The 13852-nt window shown below is 39.7% G+C and overlaps 1 pseudogene; it reads left to right on the forward strand.

Moving 5' to 3' along the window:
• Positions 1-2224: 2224 nt before the first annotated feature.
• Positions 2225-11692, forward strand: LOC112182130 (annotated as a pseudogene).
• The last annotated feature ends 2160 nt before the right edge of the window (positions 11693-13852 follow it).

The following is a 13852-nucleotide window of genomic DNA, read 5'->3' on the forward strand; positions in this document are numbered from 1 at the left end:
ACTGCATATCTCTATGGGGATCTTGATTCAAAGATATATATGAAAGTTCTTGATGGCCTTACATTACCCAAGTCAAGTGACTCTAAACCACGGAGTGCGTTTACAATTAGATTGAAACGCTCACTTTACGGTTGAAACAATCCGGGCCGATGTGGTATACCCATCTAAGTGACTACTGGATTGGAAAGGGATATAAGAATGATGAATTATGCCCCTGTGTATTCATAAAGAAAAAAAGTTCCGGATTTGCAATTGTAGCAGTATATGTCGATGATATGAACATAATAGGTACTCTTGATGAAATAAGAGAAACTGCGAGCTACTTGAAATCCGAATTTGAGATGAAGGATCTTGGGAAAACTCGATTCTGTCGAGGCCTTGAACTAGAACATCGAGTTTGTGGAATACTAATCCACCAGTCCGCGTATGTCCAAAAGTCAGGCTATTTAACATGGACAAAGCGCATCATGCTAGCACTCCCATGATCGGTCGAAATTTAGAGATCCATTTCGTCCAAAGGAAGATGGCGAAGAGGTGTTGGGAGCTGAAATTCTCTATCTAAGTGCAATAGTCACATTATTGTTCTTAGCCCAATGTACTCGACCAGACATTGCATTCTCAGTGAACTTGTTAGCTAGATTTAGCTCAGCGCCAATGCAGCGTCACTGGAATGGTATCAGGAACATTTTCCGATACCTAAAAGGAACCATTGACTTAGGACTGTTCTTTCCCTACAGAGAGACAAGATGGATCGCAGATGGAACTATAATCCCTAAAGGAAATGTTGATGGCAAAAGCGCCACTCACTACACTAAAACGCCAAATGACGTTTTGGTCAATTTTGCTGATGCTGGGTACCTCTCTGGCCCACATAAAGGTTGTTCCCAAACTGGTTATGTATTTACTATTGGAAACACGGCGATATCTTGGAGATCAGCCAAGCTAACCCTTGTGGCTACCTCCTCGAACCACTCAGAGATCATTACTCTAGTTGAGGTGGTTCATGAGTGTGTATAGTTAAGAGCTATCATTACACATATTAGAGGGACTAGTGGTTTGAGTTCTACCACTGAAGAGCCTACTTGCATTTATAAAGATAATGCAACTTGCATCGAAAAGATGAAGCTAGAATATATCAAGGGTGATAATACAAAACAAATATCGCAAAAGTTTTCCTACAATTAGCAACAACAGAACCTCCTCAAGATTCAAGTGAATCAAGTAAGGTATGAGGAAAATGTGGCAAATTTGTTCACCAAATCACTGCCTAAGGCCACATTTGAGAAACATGTGAAAAGCATAGGAATGCGAAGACTTTCCAAGCTCCCTTGATTAATGTAAAGATCAAGGGGAGGTGTAGACGTCAGGGGGAGTCTAAAACACACATGTGATCCTCAAATGTAAAAGGTGGGTTGTGCTCTTTTCCTTCGACCAATGTGTATTTTTTGTCCCACAGGGTTTTATTATTACTTGGCAAGGTTTTTAGTGAGGCAACAACTCATGCACCATTTCATCTTTGACTTGGCACAAGGGGGAGTGTTAAAGGAAAAACATATTATGTGCCTTCGTCAAAGCGACTAACGGAGAGAGAATCAAGGAATCATCGATTACCATCAATCAGCACAATTACGGATCAATAAGCATTTAATGTCATAATTGTAATTGATATTTTCATTGTAATTCTCTCCCTATATAAAGGAACTATGAAATGAAATGAGTAGACCAATTCCAATTCCCATTTTACTTTTACAATTCCCAATTTTTTGGCCTAGTTTTCTACTTAAAGGGTCTGTACTTTTGTTGGGCTCTTCTTCATTGAGTTGCAAAAGTTTATCTAATTACTAACACATTTTGAAGTGTCATTATCTATAGAACAAGTCACGAATAGAATCATGAATATTGACGGTAAGAATAAGAATATTAAATTTATGGTCGAAACGAGTGATTGTGTGGTTGATGAACATATGCAAAATTGCAAACAACAGATTTACATGGCAAAAGCAAAAGCTTCCCTCTGCAACTGGATTAACAACTTGCATTCTATAGTTAGACAGGAATATTAAATGTTTGGTTGAAACGAGTGATTGTGTGGCTGTTGAACACATGCAAATAAGGGATTTACATTGTATGAACTGGATTAACAACTTGCATTATTTGGTAGAGACTGGGACTGAAATATTCTAAAACAGAGGTGATATATGATTCCACATAAGATAGTAATATGTTTACCTCTTCTCTATAGGGACTCTGCATTTGTATCTCTTGAACCCTTTTCTCTCGATTTGTCTACAATCTCTTTTCTAGTGATTGTGCTTTTGATGCAGAACTCTGATCAGCAATCAATCACTTTTGAATGGCGTTGAGCATCCAAGTTAGAGCCTCCACTGGTTCAGCTTTCCCATGGAAAAACGACGTGTTTTTGAGCTTTAGAGGCAAAGACACCCGAAAAGGGCTTCACAGATCACTTATACAACAAGTTGCAGTGGCGAGGAATCAGGAGTTTCAGGGACGACCTAGAACTTGAAAAAGGCACAGCCATCTTTTAGGCTCTCTTCTCTGCAATCGAGCAATCCAGATTTGCGATCGTTGTTCTTTCACCAAACTATGCTTCTTCCACGTGGTGTTTGCTTGAACTGTCTAAGATTTTTGAATGCATGGAAGAGAGGGGGACAATTTTACCAATCTTTTATGAGGTGGACCCGTCTCATGTGAGACATCAAAGGGGCAGCTTTGCTAAAGCATTCGATGAACATGAAGAGAAGCTTGGGGAAGGTAATAAAGAGGTGGAAGTGTGGAGAGATGCTTTAACAAAAGTAGCCAATCTCGCTGGGTGGACTTCAAAGAATTATAGGTAATGAATTGTATATGACTTATTTTAATGTTCAAACTTTTAATCTCTATGATAATCTTCTGAAGTATTCAATCTGTATATATGAATTATTAGATTAGGTAATGCTTAGCAATATGTCATATATATTGAATTAATAGAACCACTCACATCTCCGGAGTTTTTCAAGACTTCATATATAGTGTTACAAAACGCTCTTTTAATGCTGCGGTTCTTAGAAGTGATCAAATGTTCTTATTTGTTTTCTTTTTGTTAGGTATGAAACAGAGCTTATCAGAGAGATTATGTAAGCACTGTGGAGCAAAGTGCATCCTAGCCTGATAGTATTTGGTTCCTCAGAGAAGTTAGTTGGAATGGATACTAAGTTGGAGGAAATAGATGTTGTTTTAGATAAAGAAGCAAATGATGTTCGCTTTATAGGGATATGGGGGATGGGTGGGGTGGGTAAGACCACCCTTGCTAGAGTGGTGTATGAGAAAATTTCTCGTCATTTTGAAGTTTGTGTTTAAGTAAAGGGCTAAATACAAATTACTACCCTGTGGTTTTGGTCCAAAATCAATTCAGTTCCTAAACTTCTAATTTCATCAAAAACACCCCTGCACTTTCAATTTTGATCTAATAGGTCCAATTTGTTAGTTTTCCGACAATTGAGTTATTTAACTTGTTAATGTGGCTCATATATGACCTATGTTTTATGATGTGGTGTTGAGGTGGTCTGCAGAGTCAATTTAGGAGTGAGTCCTACTATTAAAAATAAATAGTTATTCAACAAATAATCCAACTATAACTTGAACCCATAACATAATATTAATGAATTGGACCTATTAGATCAAAATTGAAAGTGCAGGGTTGTTTTTGATGAAATTAGAAGTCCAGTGACTGAATTGATTTTGGACCTAAACCACAGGGTACTAACTAGTATTTAGCCCTTAAGTAAAATAGATTCGAGAGAGAATGTAGAGAGAATTGTGTAATCATATTATTGAGAATAAGAGCCCTATATATAGGGATTACAAAGTACATGTTCTAATGTTACAAAGAATACTAATCCGAGTAGGATTAGGAACTCTAGAACCTTCTCTCCTATTACTACTCCTAGTTTGATTAGGCACACTAATAGCTGATTTCCTTCAACACTCCCCTTTGTGCCGCTTCAAACCTTGCCCGGGAGAAAAATAACCCTGGTCGAAGGACAAAAAGAGCACAACACGTCCTTCACTCTTCGAGATCGAACATGTAGACATCATAACTCCCCTTGATGTCGATATCTCCCCCCTGATTGCTACAATCGTGGGAGTTCGGATAACTTTCTCAATCCGATGCTCTTCACATGTTTCTCGAAGGTGGTTTTAGGTAACAACTTAGTGAATAAGTCCGCTACATTATCCTCTGATTGTATTTGATTCACTTCAATCTTTAGAAGTGTTGTTACTGATTATAGAAGAACTTAGGCGATATATGCTTGGTGTTGTCGCCCTTGATAAAACCTAACTTCATTTGTTCAATACAAGCTGCATTATCCTCATAAATGCATGTAGGTTCATCTGTGGTAAACTTCAAACCACAACTTCCTTGATATGTTTAATTACAGACCTTAGCCATATGCATTTACGCACGGCTTCATGTATAGCAATAATCTCTGCATGATTTGAGGAACTTTGTAAACCTCTAAGATATCGCAGTGCTTCCCATGGTAAAGACATAACCCATTTGAGAGCGACCTTTGTGAGGGTCAGAGAGGTACCCTGCATCAGCAAAACCCATTAAAACATCATTGTCGTTTTGATGGAGGGGGATAGGGTGAGGCCGGCCACCCTTGGTGGTGGTGGCAGCTTTGGCGGCAATATGGCATGCCACAAGGCGGGCTTTATATCTAACCACCTCATTTTTCTCATTACGCTTTCTAATAAAGACCCATTTATGGCCAACCGGTTTTACATCTGGGGGTGTCTGCGTTATAGGCCCAAATATCTGTCTATTTGCTAGTGAATCTAATTCAACCTAGATTGCATCTTTCCATTTAGGCCAATCCGCTCTTCGTTGATATTCTTCGACAGAGCGAGGTTCGGTATCATCATATTCTATAATTCCTTTTGCAACATGATATGCAAATGCATCATCAATAGTCATAGAATTTCTATCCATCATCTCATGTACACTAGTGTAATTCATGAAGATCTCTCTATTCTCTAGAATTGGTTCTGACATTGGAGTGTCCCCCAATGATGTCTCTTGGACATAACCAAAATTCCGAATATCCTTATGAGATGGATTATTTACATCGATGATTAATGGATTATTTTGTGCCAAACTCGCTTTCTTTCTTGGGCGAGAATCCATCGAACCTATGGGCCTCCTGTGCTTCTTGGCAGGAGCCGTGGGCCTAGCCACAACGTCACCATCATTGTGAGAGGGGACGTTGGTGCCATGCTCAGGTACTCTTGAGGTGGCGTCATGTCTTCTAGTTTTAGGGACATCAATCCTTGCAGGTACGTTTGCAGCAGGTATATGTGATCTCGTCACTTTAGCGATATCAGAAAACGCATCAGGCATCGATTCTGCTATGTTCTGAAGATCGATAATTCTCCACACTTCAATTTCAGACTGTGCCGTTCGGGGATCGAGATGAGACAGAGTGGGGACATACCACAAAAATTTCTGTCGTTCTTGTTGAACATTGATGTTCTTATCTCCCCCTAACGACGGGAAGACTGTCTCATCGAAGTGACAATATGCAAATCTAGCGGTAAAGAGATCGCCTGTAAAGGGTTCTATGTATCGGACAATCGTTGGAGAATCATATCCAACGTAAACGCTTAATCGTCGTTGAGGACCCATTTTGGTGCGCTGTGGCGGCGTAATTGGCACATAAACTGCACACCCAAATATGCGTAAGTGTGAGACATCAGGCTCATACCTAGTCACCATCTGGGAAGCAGAAAAGGGTTGAGTGGCAGTAGGCCTCAGACGTATAAGCACAGCTGCATGCAATATTGCATAGCCCCAAGCAGAAATATGGAGATTGGTGTGCATTACCAATGCCCCAGTGACCATTTGTAGTCGTTTAATGGCGGCTTCTGTGAGACCATTTTGGGTGTGAACATGAGGAACTAGATGTTCAACTTCAATCCCAATGGACATGCAATAATCATCAAAAGTTTTTGATGTAAACTCCCCAGCATTGTCTAATCTTATAGACTTAATAGGATCATCAGGGTGGTGAGCCCTTAGCTTAATAATCTGGGCTAGGAGTTTAGCAAATGCAACGTTCCTAGTGGACAATAGCATGACATGTGACCAGCGTGTCGATGCATCAACCAACACCATAAAATATCGAAATGGTTCGCATGGTGGTTGAATAGGTCCACAAATATCACCTTGGATTCTTTGCAAGAATGGTATATTTTCTTTAGTGTCCTTGCATAGGATGGTCTCAATCCTAATTTTGCTAAAGAGCAGGCTTTGCAGAACGAATGATGGGCTTTAGAAACAACCAATGAGGATTTTGGTTGAGCTACAAAGTCACAATTGACTTTAGAAGTAGAAATTGGAGTCAGGGGAGTAGAGGTGGCGTCAAAGCCACCCTTGGGTCGCAAGGGGATGGCGGCGCGGGCTTGTGATGGCCGGACTTGAAGGGGAAAGGCGCTGTGAGGCGCAGGTGCTCCTCCTTGATCCAAATTTCGAGTTTTACTTATTTTTCGTTCTTAAAAATGGATGTTCGTGTGAAGTCTTTAAGATACGGATCATCATATCACGACCTGGGTGTCCCAAATGGTCATGCCAAAGCCTATATGTGTCAGAATCCCATAAATCATCTCTCATGACATGGATGGATTCAATGACTCGAATAGTGGTTGCATACAACCCACTAGAGCGACACATAAGTTTCTCTAATACATTCTCACAATGTGTTTCCACATGAAAACCATTGGCTTTTATATCTTTGAAGTAATAAAGTTAGAAACATATGTCCATGACATGAGATAAAATAAATCGATACTTTATTTGATGATAGCCAATGATTACATCAAAGTTTCCATAGTCTAATCCAAAATAAAAATCAAATGTAGACAAATCGTAGTCACTCTATCCATTTGGTAACTCTAATCAAATATGATCAGGGAAGTAGAGAGAGATGTCGGTGGAGCGAGACTCTCTTAAATACCACTAATCTCAATTACGTTCCTAGACATCATATTTAATTAGATGCGCCACATGAGAAAGAGTTAATACAAGATGTCATTTATTGACTAACGCATATTGCCATTACATAATTCTTGGAAAATATAAAAGACTATTTTAAATAAAAATCTGCGGCATTTTGTCTTCATCGCCAGATTTAAAGTCTTTCATAGCTCGATATCTTGATCACTATTGATCAGGAACTCCTTAAAATACCATGAAGAAGATGCTCTCTTGATTGAGGTGTATTGGCACAATACATATGGTCCCTAGGATCAATGGCATTGGAATAGTGTTACCATGGCCAAAAGTGGCGCCATGGATTCCAATCCTTATACCCTCAACGTCATGACCCCTATGACCATGTTAGAGTTTTCTCAATCAATTGTTCTTTTGTGATTTTTCACAGTCATGCATCAATAATCAGATGCGGAGAGCTTCCGAACAATATTTTGTAACTCATTCAGAGTTTAGAGAAGCAGATATTATTCCATCATGCTTCTAAGTTTGAAAAATCGTGAACGTCACTAAAACGTTTACGAGGCGCAACCCCAAAGGTTCTTAGCGGTATCCTCATTCATGTACTCAAACGGGAGAGCCATCTCCATGTGGCGCTCCATCAGGGTAAATGCCCTGGTATTATCTATCTCAGTTTGAGGGCCTTGAGTGGTTCTTTTAGAATAAGACTCCTGGATTATAGGCAATAAATCAAGGGCAATTAGGTGGAGCTCAACAACATGAGCCCACAGGAAAATATTTGTGCCCGTAGAATCTAATGGAGTAAAATCGAGCTCGTTCAAGTCTGACATCCTGGAAAGGAAAGCAAGAACGTTTTTAGTTTCGGAGTCAATGCTTCCACGAAAACTAATATAATAAGATTTCCGAGCTATGCTACCAAGAAATCGATTTCCAAGAATGATTGGATTAGACCGAAACAATGATGTTTATATGGTCATAAATCAATGCTTGCGGACGCTCTTAGTCCGAAGTCTTACGAAAGCTCTTAGTTCGTTAATTGCGTGAATCCCCACGATTCCACTTTCTCAAGAATCGAACCCACATTATAAGAAAGGTGGGATGAAGAAGAAGGGAGGTTGCAAGTCCCCGAAGAAAAAGAAGGAGAAATTAAAATTTCAAAAGCAGGAACTTTAATTTAAAACTTACTTGTTGAAATTCGGAGCAGAATTGCTTCTAAACAGCTCTCACTTCGATTTATTTCCTGGTCTCAAAACGACTCCAAAAAGGATGAAATTCAGAGGTCGGATAGAAGACACAGAGACGAACAACTTTGATGAAGAAAAGATTTTGATATGAGGTTCCTAACTAGACGTTTCCGGGCTTGCAAGTAGACAGACGTGCGCAGGAAAGGAAAAAGGATGCAGTTGGTGTGTGTTGGTGCTGCAGGGGCAGCAGGGATGAGTGCGCAGGGGCGTGTAGGTGAGGCTAGAGTGGGCTAGGAGCTGCGGTGATGAAGAAGGTTTTCGGGTTTTTGATTTTTGTTTTGTGGTTAGAACTCGTGCTGATAACGTGTTTAAGTAAAATAGATTCGAGAGAGAATGTAGAGAGAATTGTGTAATCATATTATTGAGAATAGGAGCCTTATATATAGGGATTACAAAGTACATGTTCTAATGTTACAAGGAATACCAATCTGAGTAGGATTAGGAACTATAGAACCTTCTCTCCTATTACTACTCCTAGTTTGATTAGGCACACTAATAGCTGATTTCCTTCAACATGTACAGTTTGCATCTTTCTTGCTAATGTCAGAGAGGTCTCCTCAACCCATGGTCTAGTTCATCTACAAAAACAAATTCTTTCCCAAATCTCGAAGGAAGAAAATGTTCTAGTATGGGATGTTTATAGTGGAATCACTATGACAAAGAGATGTTTATGTAATAAAGCAGTTCTTCTAGTTCTTGATGATGTGGATCAATCAGAGCAACTGGAAAACTTGGGGGAGAAAAAGATTGGTTTGGTTTGAGGAGAAGAATCATCATTACAACCAGAAATCGACATGTACTAGTCTCACATGGTATAGAAAAACCATATGAGGTGAGGGGATTAAACGAAAATGAAGCTCTTCAACTGTTTAGTTTGAAAGCCTTTAGGAAATATGAGCCGAAAGAAAATTACACAGAGCTCTCTGAGTGTTTCATTAGCTATGCCAGAGGTCTTCCCTTGGCTCTTAAAACTTTGGGGTCTTTCTTGTATAAAAGAAGTCTAGATGCATGGAGTTCTGCATTGGAAAACTACGGAGTACTCCTAACAGAACAATTTTTAATTTGCTAAAAGTAAGTTATGATGGACTTGATGATGACATGGAGAAGGAGATTTTTCTGGACATCGCATGTTTTTCATTGCAATGTGAAGCCAAGTTTATTATTGAACTACTATACAGTTTTGACGTTTGCACTCGTATTGCAATAGATGTTCTTGTTGAGAAATCTCTCTTAACTATTTCATCAGGCAATGAAATAGGTATACATGACTTGATAAAAGAAATGGGATGTGAAATTGTTCGACGAGAGTGTTATGAAGAGCCTGGTGGGCGCAGTCGGTTGTGGCTTCGCAACGACATTTTTCATGTATTCACAAAGAATACGGTGAGATTTTAAACAAATTGAATCACCAAGCTTGGATAGCACTGTCATTTCATTTAACATGAAAAATACTCATCCCTGGATTTGACTTATTTGTTATAACAGGGAACAAAAGCCATTGAAGGCATATTGTTAGACTTGCCTGAATTAGAAGAGGCATATTGGAATCTTGAAGGCTTCTCTAAAATGTGTAAACTGAAGCTGCTCTACATTGATAATTTGAGGCTTTCTCTTGGCCCCAAATGTCTTCCTAATGCCTTGAGATTTCTGAATTGGAGTTGGTATCCTTCAAAATCTCTCCCACAAGATTTTCAACTGGATGAGCTTACGGAACTCAGTTTGCCCTATAGCAATATTGATCGCCTCTGGAGTGGAATAAAAGTAAGTTATTGAATATCTGCTATGGCACAAATATAACTAAATTTTAACGTTCATGCATAGAAGCTGATTGTTCTACCATTATCCATGTTTTCTACAGTACTTGGGCAAGTTGAAATCTATCAATCTTAGTTACTCCATAAACTTGACAAGGACCCCAGACTTTACAGGTATTCCAAACCTTGAGAAGTTGGTTCTCGAAGGTTGTACGAATTTAGTTCAGATTCATCCATCCATTGCATTGCTCAAGAGACTCAGAATTTGGAATTTTAGAAATTGTAAAAGTATAAGGAGTCTACCCAGTGAAGTAAAAATGGAATTTCTTGAAACTTTTGATGTATCTGGCTGCTTAAGACTGTAAATGATTCCAGAATTTGTGGGGCAAATGAAAAGATTATCAAAGCTTTCTTTAAGTGGGACTGTTGTTGAGAAACTACCTGCATCGATTGAGCACTTCAGTGAGAGTTTGGAGGAGCTTGATTTGAATGGAATTGTTATTAGACAGCTGCCGTACTCCCTTTTTATTAAGCAGAATCTCCGAGTATCATCTTTTGGCTTATTTCCAAGAAGGAGTCTTCACCCTTTGATTCCTCTGTTAGCTTCCTTGAAGCATTTCTCTTCTTTGACGACATTAAATCTGAATGACTGTAATCTTTGTGAAGGAGAAATCCCTAATGATATCGGTTCTCTGTTCTCGTTAAAGAAGTTGGAACTCAGAGGAAACAATTTTGTTAGCCTTCCTGCAAGCATTCATTTGCTTTCTAAGCTTGAATATATTAATGTGGACAATTGCAAATGGCTCCAACAATTCCCAGACCTCCCATTATCTGTCGAATTAAGGGTGAGAACTGACAATTGTACTTCCTTGCAAGTGTTTCCAGATCCACCAGATTTCTGCAGATTATCGAAATTCTCGCTCTCTTGCATCAATTGCTTGGGTACGTCGCTAATCAAGATTCTAGTTATTTTTTATATTCAGTGCTAAAGCGGTTGGTTGAGGTTCTCTCTCTCTCGTGATATGGTTATTCATATGGTGCAGGAAACCCCCCGTTATTTTGACCATTTCTGTTTTGTACTTCCTGGAAGTGAAATTCCTCAGTGGTTCAATAATCAAAGTGTGGGCGACTCGGTAACTGATAAGTTACCTTCGTATGCATGTAATAGCAAGTGGATTGGGTTTGCCGTAAGTGCGCTATTTGAAGCTCAAGACAATCCGTCTGCCGTTCCTGAAGATGATGATTTAGATCCTGATACAAGTTCAATTTACTGTAGATGGCATGGATACTCTTCTCCTAATTTCTTGTCAGGTGTCGGTTTCATCCCAACACAAATTGTTTCAGATCGCCTTTTCGTAGTTGTTTTACCCAGTCATGACGTGAAACCTCAGAACTGTCTTGAGGACACATGCAATCCGGTCAGGTTTGTTTTCGAAACCGCTCGAGCTTTAGGAAACAACAGATGCTTGAAGGTGAAGAAATGTGGGGCCCGTGCTCTGTACAAGCACGAGCACGACATGGAAGAGATGATCTGTAAAATGAATCACTCCAACAGTAGCATTTCTCTTTACAAGGCCATGGATGTTTGTGATTTAGGCAAATCAGCATATGAACAAGGTGGTTGTGAGGCAACAACGAGCAGAAGTGGTTGCTGTGAGGACGAATACTACTCTGCCGAAGAGTGAAAGAATTTAGAAGACACTGCCTTGCTTTGTGCTTGATTTGAACCATCCAGTGCCTCAAGCAAAAATGAAAAGCTAATACTGCTATTCTTAGTATTCGTAAGTCGTAACAAGTAACTGAAGTAAGTGACCATCTCAGGATTATGGCTCCTATTTGCAACTAGATATCTTAACATGTTTCCTCTGTCGCTCATGTACTTTTACATCATGACACATGTCATCATTTGCTCTGCCATCTTGATCAATAACATGAGTGAGAGATATTATATCAAAGTAGTACAGATGAATAATTCATTAGATTCAGTATTGAAGGCCAGCTTTTTAGAGTAAAAACTCTGCTCCTCACTTTTCCTCACTTCTGAGATGAGATACGGTTCCTTTCGCTTATTTCTTCTATTAATCAATAAATAGACACCAAAAGATGAGTAAAGCTGCTGGAATTTATCAGGTTACTTGCATAAAATAGAAAAGATCGAGAAACATAGGGTTAGTACCAATGAACAATTTTCAATTGATTATTTTCTGAACCATACAAGTTTTTGTTCTCTATTTGGTCAAGTGGATGGAGAAATTGTCTTGTTCTTCTATAGTTCTATATATAGTTTTGCATTGCTGATGTAGAACGAATGACAGTCTGAATTGAAGAACAATTCGATCGTGCAAAAAGTGGAAAACCCAAGTTACTATTGCAACTTTGGCATTCGGTGTCCGATTCGCGATTGCTATAGCTTTCCGGAAAGGGAACGACGCCAGGAACAAAACTCGTCACTTTACCACGACGTGTGGGCTTTTTCGGGGTGTTTTAGGGTCTCAAAACTGCAATTTACTGTTTTTCAGAATTTTCGGTTTCCTAGTTTGTTTTGGATTTGTTTTATTTTTATCCGTGGGGCTTTAGGGTTTCATTGTTACTCGCCCTAGGGTTTCTTTTCTCATATATAAGCAACCTTAAACGGCTGCATAACCTATCTTTTATCTTTTTTCAATTTGATTGATGAATTTTCTCTTTTATCTCTGGTGGACTCCAGAATCTTTGTTTGAGATTTATTACTTGTAAACCTAGGTGATTTTTCCGACTGCGTCAATTGCCAAAGACTAATATGCAGGATATGCTTTTAACTATGCAGCGCACGTTTGTAAATCTTGACTTTTGCCACAAGCAAGCAGAGAGATACACTCTGCTTCTATTCAAATCAAATCCAAACAGGGGAGGTGAGTGGGCTTTTGGAGAGATGCATGGCAGGTCTGCCGTGGCCATTAATGGGGAAACTCTTCATGTCACTCATAGAAGAAAAAGTTGGTTACTTAACTATTGATTGCCTTTTCGAAAAGTTGTTTGGCTCCAAAACCAGTTGGCGTGCAAACTGTCTCTTTTGAGCGTGTGCGCAGGCGTGCCAGCGCCATGGGGTGCAGTCATCGGGGGAGTCCCTTGACCTGACTTCTTCTTCAAGCGTTGTGGACGAGGAGAGCACCAACCTCGTCACAGGATTCTTCTCTAGCCTTCCGAGAAAGGACTTTTTGCCTTACGGATAAGGACTTTGGATGTGATCTCTTCGGTCACCAGAGCAATCACTGGGAAGTTCTGAGAAAGCACAGGGTTTGCTAAAGCGTATCTTTAGCTTCGTTGGGTTGCGAGGGCGTTACCCTTGCTTCGCTGGTAGTATCTGTGGCAGTGGTACTGGCAGTCAGCTCGGAGAGACTAGGACTGGAAGTACGGTCACCGGGTTTCAACAAGGTTGAAGGTTTGCTCCTGGGAGGCTTTGTAATCGCTGGGATTGATTGATTCGAGAGAGGTCCTTTACTTTGCCGCTTAACCCTGTATTTATACACCTAGGGTTTCGACTGCTCCTTGCTTTAGAAGGATTATTAATTGAAGTTTCCTATTCAATTTCTGCTACTCGATCCCAATAAGGTTTCATCTTCCTTATGGATCACGGAATGGGCGAAGCTATACCCCAAACCCGAGTAGTCTTATTTTTGGGCCGCAAGTATCGGCCCACTGGATCAAATCCACCAAAAGATCTTGCCAAAAATACTTTTGGGCTCAAACAGAAGCTACATTTGAAGATCTGCAATTATATTAATTTGACTTAGTTTGGATGGGTTTCGGTTTCTATCTACCAAAGGTATGTTTTGTTGTGCAGCTTTTGCTCTTATTGGCTCTCA

Source organism: Rosa chinensis, chromosome 1, assembly GCF_002994745.2.
Source record: "Rosa chinensis cultivar Old Blush chromosome 1, RchiOBHm-V2, whole genome shotgun sequence".
NCBI classification, from domain to species: domain Eukaryota; kingdom Viridiplantae; phylum Streptophyta; class Magnoliopsida; order Rosales; family Rosaceae; genus Rosa; species Rosa chinensis.